Genomic DNA, 26810 nt, shown 5'->3' with positions numbered 1-26810 from the left:
GGAGAAGTGTGAGAACACAGGGTGATAAGATGTCCAGCTTTTGCCTGGAAGCATGTAAGAATTATGGCCCTCATTACAACCCTGGCGGTAAATCCCGCTTACCGCAGTGCAGAAGACCGCCAATATACCGCTGCGGCCGCAAAATTCCTCTACAGGTATTATGACCCCACAGCTTGGAATCCGCCACAATGCAGACACCCACACAAGTCCGCCACACCAAAGGTCAGTGATAAACTGGTGATAACAAAACTGACACCGTCACACCAACAAGAATACACCCACACTATCACGACCCACGAATCAACGTGGCGGACTTTCAACCGCAGTAAACCATTGGCAGTACACACCGCCCCTGCACATTTACAAAACACCACCACATTGGACAATTCGAAATACACACACCTGATACACATACACACACCACACCCACACACCCAATCTAATGTAAAACACACACCCACATCACCCACAAACCCTTACTACCAGAAATTTGAAAGCAGGCCAGAGAGAGACACTACCTTAAACAACACCAGCACCCACAGACACACAACACCATCACTCAGACAACATCTACGCACCTCAAACAACACACAACAACACATCCCCTCACACATCACAACACACTCCATCTTACACATCACCCACACCACATCATGGCAGCTCAATGACACCCCAGATTCTCTGAGGAGGAGCTCAGGGTCATGGTGGAAGAAATCGTCTGGGTAGAGCCACAGATATTCCGATCACAGGTGCAGCACACCTCCATTGCAAGGAAGATGGAGCTATGGCGGAGAATTGTCGACAGGGTCAACGCAGTGGGACAGCATCCAAGAACACTGGATGACATCAGGAAGAGGTGGAACGACCTACGGGGGAAGGTGCGTTCCGTGGTCTCCAGACACCAGATTGCAGTACAGAGGACTGGCGGTGGACCCCCACCTCCTCCCCCACAACTAACAACATGGGAGGAGCAAGTCTTGGCAGTACTGCATCCTGAGGGCCTCGCAGGAGTAGCAGGAGGACTGGACTCTGGTAAGGCAAATCTTTACTACTTTATCCCCCACCCTACCTGCATGCCATCACATACCCCACCCTTACCCTCACACCCATCACCCCAACAACGCACAGATACCCCACCAACACAACCCAACCATCCCAAAAACAAGCCCTTCATGTAACACCAATGCATGGACACCCATCACCAAAGAATGTCCAGTACAGATACCCACACAGACCCCAAACCAACTATCACACAAGGACCAAGCCAAGAATGCAAGCATTGGAGTACAGGGTCACTCACCCATTGCACACAATGGCACACACAGATGCAATAATCATGCTTTTACACCCCTACAGGATCCCTGCCCAACGTCACCAGACAGGAGGTGGCAGACATATCCAGTCCCCCCACAGAAGAGACCCACAGTAATGACAGCAGCTCTGCACAACTGGATGAAGATGACCAGCCCGGCCCATCAGGGACCTCAGGACAGTCGGTTCCCCTGACACAGTCACAAGCCTCCACAGACCCTTCCCCCTTAGGAAACACCAGAACAGCAACCACCCAGTGGGCCCATCCCACTGTCCCCAGGACACGTCAATCAGCAGTGTGTCCACCACTACAGGGAACCCAGGTAACCTCACTAACACAGGACGATCAGGGACCTGGGGGCAGTGGGCACATGGTTCAGGGGACAGAGGCACAGGACAACAGGGAAGCTGGGAGGACTGCTATGCTACAGGGGGAGGACAGGCCCAGGGAACCCACTGTCCACTAGGCCCTCTCCAACATCATGGGATCTTACCATCTTTTCCAGGAGACGATGGCAACGGTACTGGCCAAGTTTCGGGAGACCCAGCGGCTGCAGGAGGAACACTAGCTTGGGATCAGGGAGGACTTGAAGTCCATTAACAACACCCTGGTCATCATTGCAGGGGTGTTGGCAGACCTTGTCAACACCAGGAGGGACACAGTGGCACAACACGGGCCCGCTGATACTAGATTGGACGATGAACAGCCCCCCACCTCCGCCGTCGCTAGTGGACAGGAGGCACCGCCACAGGAACACGACACCAGCACCCCACCCCCTGCAGATGGAGAACCACCCGGCAAATGGTCCCTGAGATCCAGGAACAAGACAGAGAACATTGCCAAGACCCCCACCAGGAAATGAGACCCCCCTGAATGTCACCCTTCTGTCCCTCTTTGTCACCCTGTCCATCCTTAAACTGCCATTGCTCCACTTCCTATGCCCCTTTGGACAATGCACCTGTGAAACAAATAGACTGGACTCTACCATGGACATTCCTCCACCAACCCCTAGCCCATTTTACAACCCCCTCCACTTCAATCACAAAACAATCTGGAGTCAGTCTGTGCTTTCACAAAGGGTAATTGCAATAACCATGGAATATAGCAATGTCAATTTACTTGTGCACATACCGATGTAACACAGCTGTAGGCCAGGAGGAAACATAGCAGAGGGCACAAAGTGGGACCCACATCTGTGAAATGAAAAGGCAAAGTGACAAGTCAGGGTCCATACACTGAGTGAAAATGACAGACTTATGCTAGCTCCAACAATAGTATGAGATGTGGGAGGCAGTGACATCTTCTTACCTGTGTCTCACTGGAAGTATTGCATGATTATGTTGTTTCGGTTTTCGATATCCTCTGCTTCTGCCTCCTCTTCTTCACTGTCCACAGGCTCCACAGCTGCCACAAGACCACTAGCTGGCCCATCCTCCTGCAGAAAAGGCAACTGCCGTCGCACAGCCAGGTTGTGCAGCATACAGCAGACCACGATGATCTGGCACACCTTCTTTGGTGAGTAGTATAGGGAACCACCTGTCATATGGAGGAACCGGAATTTGGCCTGCAGGAGGCCAAAGGTACGTTTGATCACCCTCCTAGTTCGCCCATGTGCCGCATTGTAGCGTTCCTCTGCCCTTGTCCTGGGATTCCTCACTGGGGTCAGTAGCCATGACAGGTTGGGGTAACCAGAGTCACCTACAAATATCGAGGGACAACTGTTAAACACACACTAACCGTTAGGGACAACCCCATACCCAGACACCTAGTCACACTGTATTGGGTCCTTGGCCTCACCTATTAGCCAAACACGGTGCCTCTGGAGTTGCCCCATCACATAAGGTGATGCTGCTATTCCTCAAAATGTAAGCGTCATGCACTGAGCCAGGAAACTTGCCATTCTTATGGGAGATGTACTGGTCTTCCAAACACACCAGCTGCACATTCATCGAATGTTAGCTCTTCCGGTTTCTGTACACCTGTTCACTCCTGCGTGGGAGTACTAATGCCACATGTGTCTCATCAGTGGCACCTATGATGTTGGTGATATACCCAGGGCATTGAAGTCACCTTTCACTGTGGGCAAATCCTTCACCTGAGGGAACACGATGTAGCTGCGCATGTGTTTCAGCAGGGCAGACAACACTCTGGACAACACGTTAGAGAACATTGGCTGGGACATCCCTGATGCAATGGCCACTGTTGTTTGAAAGGAACCACTTGCCAGGAAATGGAGTACTGACAGGACCTGCATGGAGGGGGTATCCCTGTGCGATGGCGGATAGCTGACATCAGGCCTGGCTCCAACTGGGCACACAGTTCCTGGATTGTTGCACGATCAAGTCTGTATGTGACTATGATGTGTCTCTCTTCCATTGTCGACAGGTCCACCAGGGGTCTGTACACCGGAGGATGCCGCCATCTCATCACCTGCCCCAGCAGACGTGCCCTATGGAGGAGAACAGCGAACAGAGAGTCAGCCAACACTGAGGTATCCCAAATGTCATTTGCAGAAATTTATTAATCCGCAATGTGTCTGTAACTGTGTGTATTCCAGGCCTAGATAGGTGTGACGCGGTGGGTGGTCGAAGACCGCGGCGCAATTCAGCATTGGTTAACAGTGGGCCCTATGGGTCCGAGGAGCCAATGATGATGTATGCCGGCGGTGACGGTATGCACCGCCGCGGACATGACCGCCATTTTCTGTCTGTTCACTCACTTGATACCTGACCTTCAACAGGAGAGGACCTACATTGCAAGTGCTGCTATGACCTGTGTCTGGAAGCGACGATGGCTACAGTGTCTGGGGAAAGGGCGCCTGCTTTCACTTCGAAGGAGTTGGAGAAACTAGTGGATGGGGTCCTCCCCAGTACACGCAACTGTACGGTCCTCCAAACAAACAGGTGACTACACTGTGAGCATGCTGAATGGGCAATGCCTGCTTTGAGTGGTGTGGATGGAAGATACATGGGCGGGGGCTGAGGCCTACATGTGCAGATGGTGAGTGTATGCGCGTCATGGCATGGGTGGGAACTGGTGGGCAATGAGTATGACGGTCCTGCCGGGTGAGTAATGTCCTTTCACCCTGTACCATTCCTCTAGGTCACCGCCCACCAGAAGAAGGCTATTTGGCGTGCCATCGTCAAGGACGTCCGGACCCTGGGGGTCTACCACAGACAGAGCACCCACTGCCGTAAAAGGTGGGAGGACCTGCGCCGCTGGAGCAAGAAGACGGCGGAGGCCCAGCTGGAGATGGCCTCCCAACGTGGGAGGGTTGCCCGTCGCACCATAACCCACCTGATGTTCCAGATCCTGGCGGTGGCCTATCCGGAGTTGGATGGGCGCTTGAGGGCATCACAGCAGCCACAAGGGGTGAGTACACTCTCATTCAGCTGACTCTGCATGCATTACGAGGTGTCTGGGCGGGGAGGTGGGCAGTGGGTTCCCCCAGGCCAGGGCGATCTTGGTAGGCAAGGCCCCTTGTAAGGCAGGCTATGTGGCACCCCAACCCCACTAGTGGTAAGAGCCATCTACACCTAGTCAGGCTCCTGTGACTTCCAGGTGTGCAGCAATTGGGCTTAGGCCTCGTACCTTATGGGCATATGAAAAATCTAAGAACTATAAGTGCATGGCGTAGTGCAGAGGGCTGCTCACTGTCCGTTGTGCCTGCCAACGGTAGTGGTGTTGCATGCACTGAACATGTCTTTCTTCGGTCTCCCCCCCCCCCTTTTTGTGGTCTCCCTGTTCTTGTGTGCAATAGCATCATCAGGTGGAGCAGGAGGGAGCTGCATCCCACTTGGCCCTGGAGGGTGAAGCTACGGAGTCTGAAGCCACCAGTGGGACGGAGGGCGAGGGGAGCTTCACAGCGGGGACAGGAGCAGAGACCAGCGACAGCGACTCCTCCTCTGATGGGAGCTCCCTTGTGGTGGCGGGCCCCTCTGTGTCCACCGCATCAACAGGTACAGCCCCCACCCCCCCACCAGCACCGCCCTCCCAGCAGCCCCTCAGCGTCTGTCCCGAGCCCGCTCACCCAGGAGGGTGGGCATCTCCTTTGCCCCAGGCACCTCAGGCCCTCCCCAGTCAGCCCTGCTGCCCTCAGTGAGGAGGCTATTGACCTCCTGAGATCCCTCACTGTTGGGCAGTCTACCATTTCTGAATGCCATCCAGGGTGTTGAGAGGCATTTGCAACAAACAAATGCATACCTGGACGGCATTAATTCTGGCCAGGCAGCTCAACAGAGAGCATTTCAGGCTCTGGCCTCAGCACTGATGGCAGCCATTGTCCCTGTGTCCAGCCCCTCCCTTCCAACCTCCTCCACCCAGACCCAATCCCCTGTACCTCTGCCTATCCCAAGCACACCATCAGACCAGCATGCACACACATCAACACACAAGAGTGGCTCAGGCAAACATAAGCACCACAAATCCCACAGGCACTCACACAAGCAACATATCCATGCACACATACCAACATCCACTTCCTCCACTGTGTCCCCCTCCTCCAAGTCTCCCTCCTCCTTCCCAGTCTCATCTCCACTCACACCTGCATGCACTACATCCTCAGCAATCACCACCCCACTACCATTCACACATCCCCAGTGTCCTCTACCAGTGTGTCTGTGAGCCTTCCTCCCAAAGTACACAAACGCAGGCACACGCCCACCCAACAGCTATCCACCTCACAACAGACTCCAGCCCATGCACCTTCACCCAAATTCAGCAGACGTACACCTCCTACAACCACTACCTCTTCCTCCACTCCCAACCCCCCTCCATCTACCCATCCCAGTGTGTCTAAAAACTTTTCCTGTCTAACATTGACCTCTTCTCTACACCTCCCCCCGTCCTTCCCCTAGGGCCAGGCTTTCCAGGTCCCAGCACAGCACCTCCGCCACCACATCCCCAGGCACAGTGGTGCCATCAACTGCGGGTTCATGGAGTACGCCAAACATCAGGGCTGCCAGTGTGCCACGTAGCGAGGGCAAGGACATTCCGCCACCTGCCAAGGTGAAAAAGGTGCCCACATCCCGGAGGGAGACGCCGAAACCACCTACCACCAAGGGATCAGCAAAAATAAAAGAGGATAGTGGCAAGACAACTGCGCCACCATCCAAGATGGGGAAGGGCCAAAAACAGAAGGGCAGGTCAGGAGAGGGCCTGGTGGCACAGACTGAGGGACCAGTGTCACCCCTTCTGTCCATGTCCATGCCAACCTGCACGGCAGCGAACACCACCACCTGGACCGCCAGCTGCACCGGGACCTGCACCACCTCTGGCACGTCTACAGCCGCTGCAACAGTCCCTAGCCTCTGCCTTCGTGAGCAGCCGTCCAACGATTCAGGAGACATCCTGCTTTCTCCCTCAGCAGGTTCTGATACATGCCCCACCGCCAGCACCGCCGCCACAGATGCCGCCGCCAGCACCGCCTCCTCAGACACCGCCACCAGCATCGTCACCACAGACCCCACCGCCAGCACTGCCACCACAGATCCTGCCGCCTGCACCGCCACCACAGACCCCGCCGCCAGCACTGCCAACACAGACACCGCCGCCAGCACCGCCACCACAGACACCGCCGCAAGCACCAGCAGCGGCCCGCGACATCCTCGGACAGTGGCACCACCGCTCACATGCCTACCATCCCCAGTGGTCAGTCGTCTGAGGATGGTGGTGAGTTCCAGGACCCTGGGCAGCTTCCAGGAAGAATTACTGTCATCACTGTTGGCACCTGCAGGTAGAATGCGAAGCCGCAGCAGTGTGGGGTATGTCGCTGCCTCCATGGCGTATCATGCTACCTGTACCTCACCAATGTCATGTCACGCACACCCAGGTAAGTGAATTGTACCGGCCACACTGCACGTGGAGCACTCTGGGCATCCCGGGGAGTGCAAGCCACAGTCTCTCATGTCTCCCAAGTGGGTGGTTTGCCCACTGATTTCTTCTGGGGAGTGCAAAGCCACAGTCTCACAAGTCTCTCAAGTGGGTGGTTTGCCCACTGCTGCACCCTGGGGAGTGCAAAGCTACAGTCTCACAAGTGGATAACAGTCTCCACTGGTTCTGGATGGGGCTTGGTGCCCAGAGTGCTTCATCCTGCCAAGGACTGAGGTAGTGGATGGGATACTCCACTGGTTCTGAGGGGGCTTGGTGCCCAGAGTGCTTCATCCTGCCAAGGACTGAGGTAGTGGATGCCTTTCTCCACTGGTTCTGGAGGGGGCTTGGTGCCCAGAGTGCTTAATCCTGCCAAGGACTGAGGTACTGGATATATCTCTCGACTGGTTCTGGAGGGGGCTTGGTGCCCAGAGTGCTTCATCCTGCTCGTGGTGGCCCCAGTAGCGTCGGAGCTTTTGGCGCTCATTGGCCTGTGGTGTTGGTGGCAGAGGTGTCCTTGACAGCGGTGCTGGTGGCGGCAGTGTCCTGTGAAGTGGTGCTTGTGGAGGCGGTGTCCTTGGCAGCGGTGTCCTTGTCAGAGGTGCTGGTGGTGGCAGTGTCCTTGCCAGCGGGGCTGGTGGCGGCGGTGTCCTGTGAAGTGGTGCTTGTGGCGGCGGTGCTGGTGGCGTTCTTGTCCGCCGTGCAGGTTTTCGGCGACTTGCCTGTCTTTCTGTGCCCCTTCCCCACCTTGGATGGTGGCGCAGCTGTCTTCCCACTCCCAACTGTACTCCTGCGAGAGGCTTTGGTGGTAGATTCTTTGGCTTTCGCCCGCCGGGCACTGGCCAACTTTTTATGCTTTTGAGGTGGGGGACTGTCTGTGGTTTGGCTCCTTGGCACACTGGCTGCCCTGCTGCTTGGTGCACTCCAGAAGCCAGTTACTGCTGGCACCACTGTTCCCGCTAATGTTGTGGCTGAGGTGCTGGGTTGGGACCTGGAAAGGCGGGCCCTAGGGGACTGAAGGGGCGGGGGAGGTGAGTGGAACAGGACAAGGTTGGACAGGAAAATTCTTTTGGACACACTAGGATGGGTAGATGGAGGGTGTTTGGGAGTGGAGGAAGAGGCAGTGGTTGTAGGAGGTGTACGTTTGTTGACTTTGGGTGAAGGTGCATGGGCTGGAGGCTGTTGTGAGGTTGATGGCTGTTGGGTCGGTGTGTGGCTGCATTTGTGTACCTTGGGAGGTGGGCTCACAGACACACTGGGAAAGGACACAGGTGATGTGTGAATGGTAGTGGGGATGGTGAGTGCAAGTGAGCGGGGTGTGGTAATGGGTGTGCTGGTGATGGACGTAGTGGATGAAGATGTAGTGCATGCAGGTGTGAGTGGAGACGAGACAGGGAGGGAGGAGAGAGATGTGGAGGAGGGGGACACAGTGGAGGGAGTGGATGTTGGTATGTGTGTATGGGTATGATGCTTGTGTGAGTGCCTGTGGGATGTGTGGTGCTTATGTCTGGCTGAGCTTCCCTTGTGTGTTGAGGTGTGTGCATGCTGGTCCGATGGTGTGCTTGGGATAGGCTGAGGTATAGGAGTTTGGGTCTGGGTAGAGGATGTTGGAGGGGGGAGGCTGGACACACGGACAATGGCTGCCATCAGTGCTGAGGCCAGAGTCTGAAAAGCTCGCTGTTGGGCTGTCTGACCAGAATGAATGCCCTCCAGGTATGCATTGGTCTGTTGCAACTGCCTCTCTACACCCTGGATGGCATTCAAAATGGTAGACTGCCCAACAGTGAGGGACCTGAGGAGGTCAACGGCCTCCTCACTGAAGGCAGCAGGGCTGACTGGGGCAGGGGCTGAGGTGCCTGGGGAGAAGGAGATGCCCACCCTCCTGGGTGAGCGGCCACGGGGCACACGCTGAGGGGCTGCTGGGAGGCTGGTGCTGGTAGGGGGGTGGCGGCTGTACCTGTAGATGCGGTGGGCACAGAGGGGCCTGCCACCGCAAGGGAGCTCCCATCAGAGGAGGAGTCCGTGTCACTGGTCTCAGCTCCTGTCCCCACTGTGGAGCTCCCCTCGCCCTTCGACCCACTGGTGGCTTCAGACTCCGTTGTCTCGCCCTCCAGGGCCATGAGGGATGCTGCTCCTCTGCCTGATGATGCTAATGCACACAAGAACAGGAAGACCACAAAAAGGAGGGGGGGGAGACAGAAGAAAGACATGTTGAGTGCATGCAATACCGCTACCGTTGGCGGACACTACAGACACAGAAGCCCCCTGCACTACGCTGTGCACTTTGAGTTCCCTAATTAATCACAGGGACATGGGTTACAAGGCCTATGCCCGATTGCTGCACACATGGAAGACACAGGAGCCTGACTAGGTGTAGATGGCTCTTACCACTGGTGGGTTGGGGTGCCACATGGCCTGCCTTACGACTGGACCTTGCCTACTAAACTCGCCCTGGCCTAGGGGAACCCACAGCCCACCTCCCCCACCCAGACACCTCCACTGCGCGCAGAATCAGCTGAATGAGAGTGTACTCACCCACTTGTGGCTGCTGTGATGCCCTCAAGCGCCCATCCAACTCCGGATACGCAACCACCAGGATCCGGAACATCAGGGGGTTCATGGTGCGACGGGCACCCCTCCCACGTTGGGAGGCCATCTCCAGCTGGGCCTCCGCCGTCTTCTCGCTCCAGCAGCGAATGTCCTCCCATCTTTTATGGCAGTGGGTTCTGCGTCTGTGGTGGACCTCCAGGGCCCGGACTTCCTTGGCGATGGCACGCCAAACATCCTACTTCTGGTGGGCGCTGACCTAGAGGAATAGTACAGGGGAAAAGGAGAAGATATAACCGTCCACACCGTCACAGTCATTGGCCCGCGTCCCTACCCTTGCCATGATGCACATGCACTCACCGTCATTTCATGCACGCCTCATTCTCCCCCCCCTATCTTCCATCCACACCACTCCACACAGGCATTGCCCATTCGGCATGCTCACAGTGTACTTACCTGTTTGTCTGGAGGACCGTAGAGTAGCGTGTACTGGGGAGGACCCCATACACTAGTTTCTCCAACTCCTCCGTGCTGAAGGCAGGGGCCTTTTCCCCAGACACATGAGCCATTGTCTCTTCCAGACTGAGGTCACAGCAGCACTTGCAGTGTAGGTCCTCTCCTGTCGAAGATCAGGTATCAAGTGATTGAATAGAGAGAAAATGGCGGTCATGTCTGCGGCGGTGCGTACCATCACTGCCGGCGTACATCGTCATTGGCTCCTCGGACCCATAGGGTCCAATGTTAACCAATGCAGGATTGCGCTGCGGTCTTCGACCGCCTACCGCGACAGTGTACAACGCCAGCGCAGTTACCTCATATCCCCTTGTCCCACATTACAGGTCAGGCAGATGCCATTTCAGGGGGCCACATGGCATTAATTTTTAATGTGTCACACATATCTAGGCCTTGCATACACACGAATACAGGCACATAGCGGTTTTAAAAAATTGAGGAATGAAGTTGTGTTAATGTACCTCAGTGTTGGTTGACTCTCTGCTCGTGGTTCTCCTCCATAGAGCACGTCCGCTGGGGCAGATAAGGAGGTGGCGGCATCCTCCGGTGTACAGACCGCTGGTGGACCTGTCGACAATGAAGGAGCAACATGTAATTGTCACCTACAGACTTAATCGTGCCACAATCCTTGAACTGTGTGCCCAGTTGGAGCCAGACCTGATGTCAGCTATCTGCCATCCCACCGGAATCCCCCCTCTAGTGCAGGTGCTGTCAGTACTCAATTTCCTGGCAAGTGGGTCTTTTCAAACGACAGTGGCCATAGCATCAGGGATGTCCCAGCCTATGTTCTCCATTGTGTTGTCCAGAGTGTTGTCTGCCCTGCTGAAACACATGCGCAGCTACATTGTTTTCCCTCAGGTGGAGGATTTGCCAACAGTGAAAGGTGACTTCTATGCCCTGGGATATATCCCCAACATCATAGGTGCCATTGATGGGACACATGTGGCCTTGGTCCCCCCGCAGGAGTGAATAGGTGTACAGAAACCGGAAGAGTTGCCATTCAATGAATGTGCAGATGATGTGTTTGGCCGACCAGTACATTTCCTATGTGAAAGGCAAGTTTCCTGGCTCAGTGCATGACGCTTACATTTTGAGGAATAGCAGCATCCCTTATGTGATGGGCCAACTCCAGAGGCACCGTGTGTGGCTATTAGGTGAGGACATGGACCCTATACAGTGTGACTAGGTGTCTGGGTCTGGGGATGTCCCTAATAGTTAGTGTGTGTTTAACAGATTTCCCTCGACATTTGCAGGTGACTCTGGCTACCCCAACCTGTCATGGCTACTGACCCCAGTGAGAAATCCCAGTACAAGGGCAGGGGAACGCTTCAATGTGGCCCATGGGTGAACTAGGAGGGTTATAGAGAGGACCTTCGGCCTCCTGAAGGCCAGGTGCAGGTGCCTCTATCTGACAGGTGGTTCCCTTTTCGACTCACCAAAGAAGGTGTGCCAGATCATCGTGGCCTGCTGTATGCTTCACAACTTGGCTTTGCGACGACAGGTGCCTTTTCTGCAGGAGGATGGCCCAGCTGGAGGTGTTGTGGCAGCTGTGGAGCCTGTGGACAGTGAAGAAGAGGAAGCAGAAGAAGAGGACATCGACAACAGAAACACAGTGATTCATTAATACTTCCAGTGAGACACAGGTAAGAAGACATTACTGCCTGCTACATCTGATATAATTGTTCTACCTCTCATCAGTCTGTCACTTTCACCCAGTGTATGGACACTGAGTTGTCACTTTCCCTTTCAATTTCACATATGTGGGTCCCACTGTGTGACATCTGCTTTGTTTCCACATGGACTAGAACTGTGTGACATGGGTAAGTTGACAATACAATGGATATAGCATTTTTACACAGTTATTGCAAATACACATTTTCTAAAGCACAGACTGACTCCAGATTGTTTTGTGCTTTAAGGGTGTTTATTTAACTGCTAAATATTGGAGGGTGTTGTAAAATGGTCAGGGGTGATGGTGGAGGAATGTCCATGGCAGAGTACAGTCTATTAGTCTCACAGGTGCATTGTCCAAAGGGGCATGGGAAGTGGAGCTGGGGCAGTTTAAGGATGGACAGGGTGACAAAGTGGGACAGAAGGATGACAATCAGGGTGGTCTCATTTCTTGGCGGGGTCTTGGCATTGTTCTCTGTCTTTGTCCTGGATCTCAGGGACCGTTTGCGGGTGGTTCTCCATCTGCAGGGGGTGGGGTTGTGTCCTGTGGCGGTGCCCCCTGTCCACTAGCGGCAGCAGAGGTGGTGGGCAGTTCATCATCGAGGCTAGTGTCAGGGGCCCCTTGTTGTGCCACAGGGTCCCTCCTGGTGTTGACGAGTTCCTTCAGCACCCCTACAATGGTGCCCAGGGTGGTGTTGATGGATTTGAGTGCCTCCCTGAATCCCAAATACTGTTCCTCCTGCAGCCACTGGGTCTCCTGAAACTTGGCCAGTACCGTTGCTATCATCTCCTGGGAATGGTGGTAGGCTCCCATGATGTTGGAGAGGGCCTTGTGGAGAGTGGATTCCCTGGGCCTGTCCTCCCCCTGTCGCACAGCAGCCCTCCCAGTTCCCCTGTGTTCCTGGGCCTCTGTCCCCTGAACCGTGTGCCCACTACCTCTGCCCCCAGGTCCCTGGTGTTGTTGGGGTGGTGGGTTAGCCTGGGTTCCCTGTAGTGGTGGACACACTGCTGCTAGACGTGTCCTGGGGACAGAGGTATGGGCCAGCTGGGTGGGTGCTGTGCTGGTGTTTCCAGAGGGGGGAGGCTCTGTAGTGGCTTGTGCCAGCGTGAGGGGACCCACTGTCCCGAGGTCCCAGATGGGCCGGGCTGGTCATCTTGATCCAGTTGGACAGAGCTGCTGTCATCACTGTGGGTCTCTTCTGTGGGTGGAGTGGACATGTCTGGACCCTCCTATCCGGTGACATTGGGTAGGGGTCCTGCAGGGGTGTAAAGGCATGATTATTGCATCTGTGTGTGCCATGGTGTGTGGTGTGCAATGGGTGGGTGACCCTGTACCCCAGGGCTTGCATTCTTGTCTAGGACCTTGTGTGATAATTGGTTAGGGGTGTGTGTGGGTATGTGCAGTGGCCATGCATTGGTGATGGGTGTCCATGCTTTGGTGTTGCATGCAGGGCTTGGTGTTGGGATGGGTGAGTGTGATAGTGGGACATATGTGAGGAGATGGAGTGATGGGGTGAGGGCGAGGGTGGGGGTAGGTGATAACATGCAGGTAGGGTGGGGGATTTAATAGTTAAGATTTGACTTATCAGAGTCCATTCCTCCAGCTACTGCTGCGAGGCCCTCAGGATGCAGTATAGCCAAGACCTGCTCCTCCTATGTTGTTAGTTATGGGGGAGGAGGTGGGGGTCCGCCGCCAGTCCTCTGAACTGCAATGTGGTGTCTTGAGACACCTCTTCCTGATGTCATCCTGTGTTCTTGGGTGCTGTCCCACTGCGTTGACCCTGTCCACGATTCTGTGCCATGGCTCCACGTTCCTAGCTATGGTGGTGTGCTGCACCTGTGATCCAAATAGATGTGGCACTACCCGGATGATTTCCTCCACCATGACCCTGAGCTCCTCCTCAGAGAACCTGGGGTGTCTTTGCGGTGCCATGGGGTGGTGTGGATGATGTGTGGGGTGGTGTTTAGGGGTGTGTGGTGTTTTGTGCGTGGATGTTGTGTGAGTGATGGTGTTGAGTGCCTGTGGATGCTAGTTTGTAGATGGTGGTGTCTCTCTCTGGCATTCAGTCGCAATTGTGATCGTAAGGGTTTGTGGGTGATGTGGGTGTGTGTTTTATATTGTATTGGATGTGTGGGAGTGGTGTGTGTATGTGTCTCAGGTGTGTGTATTTCGAATTGTCCAATGTGGTAGTGTTTTGTAAATGTGTGTGTATTTTGAGCGCGGCGGTGTGTACCGCCAATGGAATACCGCGGTTGAAAGACCACCACGTGGATTCGTGGGTCGTGATAGTGTGGGCGTATTCCTGTTGGCGTGACGGTGGAGGTTTTGTTATCGCCAGTTTATCACTGACCTTTGGTGTGGTGGACTTGTGTGGGTGTCTACATTTTGGCAGATTCCGAGCTGTGGGTCATAATAGCTGTGGCGGAATTCCGCGTCCGCGGCGGTGTGTTCACGGTCTCCTGCACGGCGGTAAGTGGCATTTACCGTCAACGATGTAATGACCCCCATTATGCCTGCTCCAGGCATAATGTATGCAAAGATGCGTTCCCTCTGTTAGGGGGTGGAACAAATGGCGCAATTAAATTTAAAAGATTTCTTTGCACCATTTTAATTGGCATTTTTAACACCTGCACAGAGCAGGCATTAAAAGGAGGAACACCATTGTTTTCGACGGGCCTCAATGTGCTTTCCAGGATTAGCATCAAAATTTTTGCCCCTAGTCCTGCAATACACCTACTAGTATCACAAACATTGACACTATTTCCCTTACTACTGCCATGGTGTGCCACATGTTAAATACAGCACACACATGGTGGCAATGGGTGGGGCTAAGAAGCACAAGAAAAGGGTCTGCATTGGATGCAGCACCACTTTTCTTAAATTCTGCCCTTTCTTTTTTTGGAATTTTTGGAATTTGAAAATCTCCAGTGGGACGAGGCAGGAGGCTGTAGATGACAAGTATTCCACAAGGCCGAATCTCTCTTTGGCGAAGTTTTGCTGAACAGGATTTGCTGTTGCTGAGAAGAACGTAGCAGGAGCTCCTGCAAAGTCAGGCCAACTGATGATGCACTTGTGCAGACAGATGAGCAGGACAGCCCCTGTCTTCTGTCGGTTCTCAGTGCCGTTTTTAGCCATAACTTTTCGAAGCCTGAGGTTTTTGATTTTGGCTATCTGGGCATCTTTAGCACTACCACCAAGGGTCCAGGACTGGAGAGGTGCCACTTGGGTGATTAGGACTCACTCACGCTGAGTTGACGTGCAGGTTTAAGACTGACTAGATCATTTCTGGCCCTGAAGCTCTGGCCAGGAGGCCAGCCAATATTCTTTTACAGTCACTCTTGCAGTACTGAGTACAGCAACAGAACAGGCCTCTATGGGTTCATGGCAGACTTTAGGCAGCATAGCAGTCCTCCTTAGTGCAGCAAGGCAGTCTTCTGAAGTACATAGCAGGCCACAGCAGCAGGCATACTTCTGAGAGTCCTTTCACAGGTGCAGAAGGTTAACTGAAGAGTGAATCTGAAGACCCTAATTTTATACCTGAAGCCTCCTTTGAAGTAGGCAAAGTTTCTAGAGAATTCACTTTGAAGTGCTTGAAGCTTCCTGGCACCCCTGCCCTGGCTTCAAGCTGGCTGCATGAACAATGCATTGGTGATAAGTCCTTTGTGAGAAGGCAGAGCACAGCCTATTCAGTTGCAAGTAGGGCTGTGCTTAGTTCCACCCCCCTACATCCTGTCAGTTGATGGTCCATCCAAGTACCTCTAATTCCTACATGGTGTGGCTGCCTGGAAGGAATAAATAAAGTTTAACTGCCAACTACACCCAGTGATGTGACCGAGGAGTAGGTGTCAGGCACCAAATAGTTAGGATAAGAAAAAGTCACATTTCTAAAAGTGGCCTTTTGAAAACTTTAACTTAAAATCAGACCTTGGTGGTCATTCCAACCCTGGCGGTCGGTGTTAAAGCGGCGGCTAAACCGGCAACAGGCTGGCGGTAAAAAATTGCGACCCTGGCGAAAACCACCAACAGAGACCGCCACTTCAACACACCGTCTGCCACGGCGGGACAAACAAACACCGCGGCGGTCACCGCCAACAGACAGGCGGGAGTCAATGTACCGCCCACCCTATCACAACCTACCAATCCGCCACCTTTTCCAGGGCGGTAGCCCCGCCGATAAAAACACGGCGGAAACAGACATTTCGAATGGAAAACGCTCACCTCCATACACCCCACGAGGAATCTGGACAGCATGGAACCCGAACTCCACATCCTCCCAGCGATTGTCTTCCTGCTCCTCTACCAGGAGCACGAACGCCGGCGCAGAAGACAACGGTGAGTACTGCACCTACGACACAGGAGAGGGGGGAGGCAAAAAATTACGGGGACACACATACGCAACACACCCAACCCCACCCTCACCCACTACAACACGCACATCAATGCATAGCAATACATCACAGTTACACCCCCCAAACCCCCTGGAAGAATGCAAAGACAAAAGGAAATGATTATAAACATTGGAATATATTGTATTACTGGCTTAAAAATATATCACACATCTAAAACTTTTATATACATAAATTGTCAAGTCTGATAATTGTAGCAGGCATTGTCCGTGGACCACTGGGCCCAAATCACATGGGCAAAGCCCACACAGGATACCTGACTCCAACGGAGAGAACACTGCAGGGGCATCAGATAGCAAAACTACAGGCACCTCAGGGGGAAGGGAAGGGGGGGCACCTCAGCCAGATGAGTCCACGACGCCAGATCCACGAGGGGCCTCCATGGCCACTGTTCCATCCTGGGGAGTGCAAAGCCACATTCTCTCAAGTCTCTACAGTGGGTGGCTTGCCCACTGTTCCATCCTGGGGAGTGCAAAGCCACAGTCTCTCAAGTCTCTACAGAGGGTGGCTTGCCCACTGTTCCATCCTGGGGAGTGCAAAGCCACAGTCTCACAAGTGGATAACAGTCTCCATTGGTACTGGAGGGGGACTGGTGCCCAGAGTGCTTCGTGCAGCCCTGCCCGACACAGATGCGGGCCTGCCCCTGTCGCTAATGGGCCAGCGGTGCTTGATACGGCGGTGCCCAGTGCAGCGGTGCTTGAGATGAAGGGCCCAGTTCAGCGGTGCTTGAGATGGCGGTGCCCAGTTCAGCGGTGCTTGAGACGGCGGTGCCCAGTTCAGCGGTGCTTGAGACAGCGGTGCCCAGTTCAGCGGTGCTTGAGATGAAGGGCCCAGTTCAGCGGTGCTTGAGACGGCTGTGCCCAGTTTAGCGGTGCTTGAGATGAAGGGCCCAGTGCAGCGGTGCTTGAGATGAAGGGCCCAGTTCAGCGGTGCTTGAGATGGCAGTGCCCAGTTCAGCGGTGCTTGAGATGGCGGTGCCCAGTGCAGCGGTGCTTGAGATGAAGGGCCCAGTTCAGCGATGCTTGAGATGGCGGTGCCCAGTTCAGCGGTGCTTGAGACGGTGGTGCCCAGTTCAGCGGTGCTTGAGATGAAGGGCCCAGTTCAGCGGTGCTTGAGACGGCGGTGCCCAGTTCAGCGGTGCTTGAGATGAAGGGCCCAGTTCAGCGGTGCTTGAGACTGCGGTGCCCAGTTCAGCGGTGCTTGAGATGGCGGTGCCCAGTGCAGCGGTGCTTGAGATGAAGGGCCCAGTTCAGCGGTGCTTGAGATGGCGGTGCCCAGTTCAGCGGTGCTTGAGAAGGCGGTGCCCAGTTCAGTGGTGCTTGAGAAGAAGGGCCCAGTTCAGCGGTGCTTGAGATGAAGGGCCCAGTTCAGCGGTGCTTGAGATGGCGATGCCCAGTTCAGCGGATCCGGCCATGGCGTGGAGGTCATTCGCCACCTGACCTGTGGCTGGCGGCGCCTTCCTGCCCATCTGAAGTGTGGCTGGCGGGGCCCTCCTGGGCTGCAGTACCGGGCCTGTTGGTGTCCTCCTCCCCACCTGGGATGGGGCTGGCGGGGCCCTCCTGGCCAGCTGGGCTGCTGGCTGTCTTGTCGGGCGCGCTGCCCTTCCCAGCCTTCCCTGTTCGCCTGTGGCCCTTCCCCACCTTTGGCGGTGTGACAATCTTCGGATGTTTTTGCAGGGGTGGGCTGGCCGTGCCTTGGCTCCTTACTGAACTGGCTGCCCTTGAGGCTGGGGAACTCCACAGTCCATGGCAGACTGTCCGCTTTTGTGGTGGCTAAGGTGCTGACTGGAGTCCTATGAGATGGACGGGGTGGGGGAGTTGTTGGGAAGAGGTCAAGTTTTGAAAGGAAAAGCAATTTAGGAACAGAGGGACGGGTAGGTGTAGTGGGTATGGGAGTGGAGGAAGAGGTTGTGGTTGTAGGAGTTTGAAGTCTGGTGTCTTTGGGTGCAGGTGCTTGAGCTGGAGGCTGTCGTGAGGTGGATTGCTGTTGGGTGGGTTGCTGCCTGCGTTTGTGTAGCTTGGAAGAGGGGGTGACAGACACACTGGGAGAGGACACAGGGGACGTGTGAATGGTAGTGGGGGTGTGAGTGCACGTGTGCGGGGGGTTCTGGTGGGTGTGCTGGTGATGGACGTAGTGGCTGAAGATGTTGTGCATGCAGGTGTGAGTGGAGACGTGACAGGGAGGGAGGAGGGAGACGAGGAGGAGGGGGACACAGTGGAGGCAGTGGCTGTTGGTATATCTGCATGTGGATGTTGCTTGTGTGAATGCCTGTGTGATGTGTGGTGCTTATGTCTGGCTGAGCTTCCCTTGGGTGTTGAGGTGTGTGCAGGCTGGTCTGATGATGTGTCTGAGATAGGCAGAGGTACAGGTGATAGGGTATGGGTGGAGGAAGTTGGAGGGGGGAGGCTAGAGACAGGGACAATGGCTGCCATCAGTGCTGACGCCAGAGTGTTGAACGATCGCTGAAGGGCAGCCTGACCACAATGAATGCCCTCCAGGTATGCATTACTCTGGTGCATCTCCCTTTCTACACCCTGGATGGCATTCAAAATGGTAGACTGCCCAACAGTAAGCTTCCTCAGGAGGTCAATGACCTCCTCACTGAGGGCAGCAGGGGTGACAGGGGCAGGGCCTGAGGTGCCTGGGGCGAAGGAGATGTCCACTTTCCTGGGTGAGCGGGCACGGGGCAGACTCTGAGGGGCTGCTGGGAGGGCGGTGCTGGTGCACTGGGTGGCGGCTGTACCTGTTGTTGCGGGGGGCTACTCAATCGACCCCAAGTGCGCGGGACATGGCCTACAAGCCTATGGGTGACATCTGCACACATAGATTACACAGGGCAATGAATAGCTGTACTTGGCACCCTACAGGGGTGGGGGGCGGGGGCACAGGGCCATGCCTTACGGAGGGGCCTAGCCTACAGAAATCACCTTGGCCTAGGGTTAGCCACAGCCCTCCTCCCCCACCCAGACACCTCCACTGCGCGCAAAGTCACCAGGATTGGAGTGTACTCACCCCCTTGTGTCTGCTGTGATGTCCTCACGCGCCCATCCAAATCGGGGTAGGCCACCACCAGGATCCGGGACATCAGGGGGGTCAAAGTCCGACTGGCACCCCTCCCACGTTGGGAGGCCATCCCCAGCTGAGCCTTCGCCATCTTCCTGCTCCAGCGGCGGATGTCCTCCCATCTCTTCCGGCAGTGGGTGCCCCGTCTCTGGTGGACCCCCAGGGTCCTGACGTCCTTGGCGATGGCAAGCCAAATATCGGTTTTCTGGTGGGCGCTGACCTATGTGACATGTACAAGGGGAGAAAAATAATCATCACCTTCTGCATGCTCGATGTGAGTGGTCCCCCATCCCCACCCTTGCCATGTTGCACATGCTCTCATCTGTCGTTTGATGCATGCCTCAATCGCTCCCCTCCCCACCATCTTTCATCCACCCCACTCAACACAGCCATTGCCCACAAAGCATGGTCCCAGTGTACTTACCTGTTGGTCTGGAGGACCGTAGAGTAGCGCATACTGGGGGAGGACCCCATCCACAAGTTTCTCCAATTCCTGAGCAGTGAAGGCAGGGGCCCTTTCCCCAGTCGCATGAGCCATTGTCTCTTCCAGACCAAGGTCACAGCAGCACTTGCAGTGTAGGTCCTCTCCTGTGAAAGATCAGGTATCGAGTGATTATGCAGATAGAAAATGGCAGTCACTCCTGCGGCGGTGCGTACTGCGGCTGTGCGTACCGCGACCGCCAGCGCACATCGTCATTGGCTCCTGAGACCCATAGGGTTCCATATTAACCAATGCTGCTTTGCGCCGCGGTCTTTGACCCCCTACCGCCACGGTGTGCCACGCCAGCACATTGACCTCACATCCCATTGTCGCACTTCACAGGTCAGGCAGCCGCCATTTCAAGGGCCCACATGGCTTACTTTCTACTGCGTCACACATACCTAGGCCTAGCATCGACACTCATACAAGCCATTCAATGCATTGGGAATCGTGTTATGTGCAAGCTGTGGGAAGGAACGTACCTGTGGGTTGATTGAATCTGTGCTCGCTGTTGTCCTTCATAGGCACCGTCCGCTGGGACATGCGAGGAGATGGAGAAATCTTCCCGTGTACAGACCGCTGGTGGACCCGTCGACAACGGAGGAAAGACATGTCATACTGACATACAGGCTTGACCGAGCCACTATTCATGAACTGTGTGCCCAGCTGGAGCCAGACCTGATGTCACCAATCCGCCAACCCACAGGGATCCCCCCCTCTAGTGCAGGTGCTGTCAGCACTCCATTTCTTTGCAAGTGGGTCATTTCAAACAACAGTGGCCATAGCATCAGAGATGTCCCAGCCTATGTTTTCCAAGGTGTTGTCCAGAGTGTTGTCTGCCCTGCTGAAACACATGCGGAGCTATATCGTTTTCCCTGAGGTGGGGGATTTGCCTACAGTGAAGGGTGATTTATATGCCCTTGGACATATTCCCAACATCATAGGTGCCACTGATGGGACACATGTTGCTTTGGTCCCCCCCAGCAGGAGTGAACAGGTGTACAGGAACAGGAAGAGTTATTATTCCATGAATATCCAGATGGTCTGTTTGGCTGACCAGTACATCTCCCATGTTAATGCCAAGTTCCCTGGGTCAGTGCATGACGCATACATCATGCGGAATAGCAGCATCCCTTACCTGATGGGTCAACTCCAGAGGCACTGTGTGTGGCTAATTGGTGACTCTGGTTACCCCAACCTGTCCTGGCTACTGACCCCAGTGAGGAATCCCAGGACAAGGGCAGAGGAACGGTACAATGAGGCCCATGGGCGTACTAGGAGGGTGATCAAGTGGACTTTCGGCCTCCTGAAGGCCAGGTTTAGGTGCCTCCATATGACAGGTGGATCCCTAATGTACTCACCAAAGAAGGTGTGCCAGATCATCGTTGCCTGCTGTATGCTTCACAACCTGGCTTTGCGACGCCAGGTGCCTTTTCTGCAGGAGGATGGTCCAGATGGTGGTGTTGTAGCAGCTGTGGAGCCTGTGGAGAGTAAAGAGGAGGAAGGCGAAGAGGACGACATAGACAACAGGAACACAATAATACAGCAGTATTTTCAATGATACACAGGTAAGAATCCACACCGGCATATTACATTTACTTAAAGACTACTACCTCTCTACTGTCTGACCTTTTCCCCCAGTGTATGGTAACTGAGTTGTGACTTTCACTTCCGATTTCAGAGATGTGGGCCCCACTGCGTGACATCTGCTTTGTTTCCCCATGGACTACAGCTGTGTGACAGTGGTATGTTGTCATCACAATGTAAATGACCATTTTGGCACGTTCATGTCTAATACATCTGTTCAAAATTACAGCCAGACTCCAGATTGTTTTGTGCAATAAGTGTGTTTATTAAAGTGCTCTAAATTGGTGGGTGGTTGCAATCCGGTGAGGGGTGATGGTGGAGGATTGTCCATGGCAGAGTCCAGACTATTAGTATCACAGGTGCATTGTCCAAATGCCTGTGGAAAGTGGAGCAGGGGCAGTTTAAGGTTGGACAGGGTGACAATGTGGGACAGTGGGATGACAATCAGGGAGGTATCCTTTCCTGGCGGGGTCTTGGCATCTTACTCTGTCTTCTTCCTGGATCTCAGGGTCCGCTTGCGGGGTGGCTCTCCTTCTGTAGGGGGTGGGGTTCTGGTGGCCTGTTGGTCTTTTGTCGGGGCCTCCTGTCCACTAGCGCCGGCAGAGGTGGTTGGCAGTTCTTGGTCCATGCTAGTGTCAGGGGCCCTTTGTGGTGCCACAGTGTCCTGCAATGTGGTGACTACCTGATTCAGAGCCACTACGATGGTGCCCATGGCGGAACTGATGTTTCTTAGTTCCTTCCTGAACCCCATATACTGTTCCTCCTGCAGAAGCTGGATCTCCTGAAACCTGCCCAGGACCGTCGCCATCGTCTCCTGGGAGTGGTGGTAGGCTCCCATGGTGGAGGAGAGGGCCTCGTGGAGAGTGGGTTCCCTGGGCCTGTCCCCCCCCTGTCGCACAGCAGCCCTCCCAGTTCCCCTGTTTCCCTGTGCCTCTGTCCCCTGGAACGGGTGCCCACTACCACTGCCCCCAGGTCCCTGTTGTTGTTGGGGTGGTGGGTTAACCTGGGTGCCCTGTAGTGGTGGACACACCGCTGATTGACGTGTCCTGGGGACAGAGGTATGGGCCCGCTGGGTGTGTGCTGTGCTGGTGTTCCCAGAGGGGGGAAGGTCTGCTGTGGCCTGTGGCTGTCTGAGGGGAACCGACTGTCCCGAGGTCCCCGATGGGCCGGGCTGGTCATCTAGATCCAGGGAGACAGAGCTGCTGTCATCACTGTGGGCCTCTTCTGGTGATGGAGTGGAAATTTGTGGACCCTCCTGCGCGGTGACGTGGCGTTCGGGTCCTGCAGGGGTATAAAAGTAGGGTTATTGCTACTGTGTGTGCCATAGCGTGCAATGGGTGGGTGCCCGTGTACCCCAGTGCTGGCACTCCCTTGTGGGGGCTGTTGTGACGGTGGTTTGGGGGGGATGGGTATGCGCAGTGGGCATGCTTTGGTGATGGGTGTCAATGCTTTGTGGTCGCATGCAGGGCTTGATGTTGGGATGGGTGGGTTGTGATGTTGAGACATTTGCAAGGAGTAGGTGTGATGGGGGTGGGGATGAGGGTGGGGGTATGATTTGGCATGCTGGTGGGGTGGGGGGGATGAAGTAGTTAAGATTTGACTTACCAGAGTCCATTCCTCCACCTACTCCTGCGAGGCCCTCAGGATGCAGGATCGCCAAGACCTGCTCCTCCCATGTTGTAAATTCTGGGGAAGGAGGTGGGGGTCCGCCGCCAGTCTGCTGCACCTTGATGTTGTGCCTGGATACCATAGAACGCACCTTCCCCCGTAGGTCGTTCCACCGCTTCCTGATGTCGTCCCTATTTCTTGGGTGCTGTCCCACAGCGTTGACCCTGTCCACTATTCTGCTCCATAGCTTCTTCTTCCTGGCAATGGTGGTGTGCTGCACCTGTGTATTGAATAGCTGTGGCTCTACCCGTACAATTTCCTCCACCATGACCCTGAGTTCAGCCTCAGAAAACCTGGGGTGTCTTTGCGGTGCCATGGGGTGGTGTGGGTGATGTGTGTGGTGGATTGTGTGGTGCTAAGTGGGGTGATGTGTATTGGTGTGTTGTTTGAAATGCGTGGTAATATTGCTGGGTGACAGTGAATTGCGCGTCTGGGTGCTCGGATCTCTTTTCTCTTTGCGTGTTCACGATTCTCTAGGAGTGGGGGTTTGTGGGTGATGTGTGTGTGTGTTTCTATATTGCATTGGGTGTGTGGGAGTGGTGTTTGTATGTGTATCAGGTGTGTGTATTTGGAATTGTCCAATGTGGCTGTGTTTTGTAGATGTGTGTGTATTTTAAGCACGGCGGTGTGTACCGCCAATGGAATACTGCGGTTGAAAGACCGCCGCGTGGATTCGTGGGTCGTAATGGCATGGGCGTATTTCTGTTGGTATGACAGTGGAGGTTTGGTCATCGCCAGTTTCTCGCTGCCCTTTGGTGTGGCGGACTTTTATGGATGTCTGTATTTTGGCGGTTTGCCTGTTGTGGGTCAGAATGACCGTGGCGGTTTACCGCGGCCGCAGCGGTGTTATGGCGGTCTTCTGCACGGCGGTAAGTGCCTTTTACCACCGAGGTTGGAATGACCGCCCTTGTCTTTAAAGAAGGCTTTGAAAAACAAATTCTCAAATACCAAACATTAATTTTTCACCTGTTCCCAATCAAAACGTATTAAAGGTAATAACTCAACCCAGCGTTATCCTCTGGGAGAGGTAAGACTCACAGTAGTGAAAAACTAATTTAGGAGCTGTTCACTACCAGAACTTGTAGACCTTAAAGTAAATGTCCAACCTTTTAATTACAATGTACCCTGCCCTATAAGCTACGTATGGCCTACCTTAGGGGTGCCTGGTATGCAATAAAAAGGGGAATTAAATACTTGGCAAAGGGGTTATATTGCCAAGTCAGAGTGGCAGTTTAAGTTTAAAACTGCATTCAGGCAGACTTGGGACATGTTCTAGGGGGCTACTTAAGTGGATGGCACAATAAGTGCTGCAAGTCCCCGAGTGAGGGGTGATACCCTGAAACTGGTTCCAGGATTCTTGTTTCTGGTCCAGGGCGGACCTGGCCTAGTAGTTCATGGTGGACTGTTCCCATGGGAAGCAGGGTCAAGACTGACTTGCATATGGCTGGGCCCAAATTGGAATGGCTTGGCATGCAAACCTCCCCCCCCAAAAACGATGGATTTAACCCAGATCTGTGACTGGGTGTGAATGTTTGATTTGTTCTGCATTCTGTTCAGCATCTGTTCTTTTTGCATTTGTCACCCTAAGTGGGAAGGGTATTACTAGATGTGGATCCCGAGCTCGCTATGCCACTGGATTCAAGCCAGCCAGGCTGATGAGGGGTGATACCCTGAAACAGGTCCCAATATGCTTGTTTCTGGTCCATGGAGGACCTAGAATGGCAGTTCAGGCTGGACTGTTCCAATGATGAGCAGGGTCAAGACTGATTTGCATATGGCTGGACCCAAACTGGAATGGCATGATATGCATAAAAATGATGGATTTTACCCAGCTCTGTGACTGGTGTGAATGTTTGTTTTTTTCCACATTCCATCCATCATCTGTTCTTTTTACATTTGTAACTCTAAGTAGAAGGGCATGCCCAGATGTGGGTTACGTGCTCACCATGCTACTGGATTAATGGTAGCCTGGCTTATGAGGGGTGATAACCTTTAACCGTTTCCAGGATGCTTGTTTCTGGCCCAGGCAGAACCTGGCCTGCAGGTTGGGACAGACTGTACTCATGGGGAGCAGGGTCAAGACTGATTTGCATGTGGCCCAAACTAGAATGGCTTGGCATGCAAAAAAAAAACAATACCAATGGACTTAACCCAGATCTGTGACACAGTATGAATGTTTGATTTGTTCTGCATTCTGTCCAGCATTTGTTCTTTTTGCATTTGTCCCCCTAAGTGAGGACAGGTATTTCTAGACGTGAGTCCCGAGTTTGCTATGCCACCAGATTCAAGCTAGCCTGGTTCATGAGGGATGATAGTCTGAATTTGGTCACAGAATGCTTGTTTCTGGTCCAGGGAGGACCAGGCCTGGCAGTTCGGGTTGAACTGTTCCCATTGACAGCAGGGTCAAGAGTGATTTGCGTATGGCTAGGCCCAAACTGGAATGGCATGGCATGCAAAAAGCAATACTTTTAAACCAGATCTGTGACAGGATGAGAATGTTTGATTTGTTCTGCATTTCATCCATCATCTGTTCTTTTTGCATTCATCACTCCAAGTGGGAAGGATATGTCCAGACGTGGGTTCCGTGCTCACTAAGCCACTGGATTCAAGCAAGCTTGGTTGATAAGGGTGAAACCCGGAAACCAGTCCCAGGATGCTTGTTTCTGGTCCAGGGAGGACCTGGCCTGGCAGTTCAGGTTGGTCTGTTCCCATGGAGAGCAGGGTCAAGACTGATTTGCATATGGCTGGGTCCAAACTGGGATGGCACGGCTTGCAAAAAAACGATAGATGTAACCCCAATCTGAGACTAGGGGTGAATGTTTGATTAGTTCCGTGTTCTGCCAATCATCTGTTCTTTTTGCAAGTCCTATAGTACATTTAATTTTACAGACCCTCAGTATATGGTATATCACTGTTTTAGGGACCTATAAGTAAATTAAATATGTTATTCAGATGCAAGCCAATTTTACCATGTTTTAGGAAATGAGCACAAGCACTTTGAAACAGCAGTGGTAGAATGCACAGAGTCCTAAAGCCAACAAAACCAAATCCAGCAAAATTGGGAGGGGTAAAGAAAAAGCATTTGGGGGTGATCCTGCAGAGATGCCAATTCCAACAGTGGGGCATTAGACCGTTGTGCATCAGACCCTACCCCTATACATCACATAGTCTTTCTCCCATCAGGAAGGCAGAATTGGGGACCCACTCCCTCTCTGAACTATGTCCAAAAAGTTTCAAATTCCTCTTGATTGCTATGGGGTGCCCATTCTGAAAGCCTGGTGGAAGTTAACCTTCTTTAAGATAGGGAACTTGGAGAGAGATGTACGAAGCCTTTTACCAGATGCAAATGGCCCATCAGGCATGTACAAAAAGCAACATGCCACTCAGTAGCTTGTTACCGAATCACATTTTGCATTTGCGATTCAGTATTTGGAAGGAGCATGTTTAGGGCGTTCCTTCCTAAAACCAAATCGCTCTGGTATGTATGAATGTTTTTGGACCACAATGTGGTCACAAAGCATTCATACTTTACTGGCTCCATAGAGGAGGCAAGAACCCACTTGCAAATGGGAATAGGTAAAATCATTTCTAAGAGCAGGCAGTGGTCCCAACGACAAATGTCTACTCTTAAAAATAAAAAGAAAACTTTTCAGTTTTCTTTTTTGTAATACATCCAGTTTTCCTTTAAGGAAA

At 53.7% G+C, this 26810-nt stretch overlaps 1 protein-coding gene across 1 annotated transcript in view; it reads right to left on the bottom strand.

The window, feature by feature from the left end:
- The window catches only part of LOC138250052 (interleukin-1 receptor-like 1), a 637768-nt gene that overhangs the window by 86151 nt on the left and 524807 nt on the right, over positions 1–26810 (bottom strand). The gene's annotated exons all lie outside the window — the stretch shown is intronic.

The sequence above is a fragment of the Pleurodeles waltl genome, chromosome 8 (genome assembly GCF_031143425.1).
Source record: "Pleurodeles waltl isolate 20211129_DDA chromosome 8, aPleWal1.hap1.20221129, whole genome shotgun sequence".
Taxonomy (NCBI): Eukaryota; Metazoa; Chordata; class Amphibia; order Caudata; family Salamandridae; genus Pleurodeles; species Pleurodeles waltl.
The sequence above is the reverse complement of the archived record's forward strand: the minus strand, read 5'-3'. Positions and strand labels throughout refer to the sequence as shown.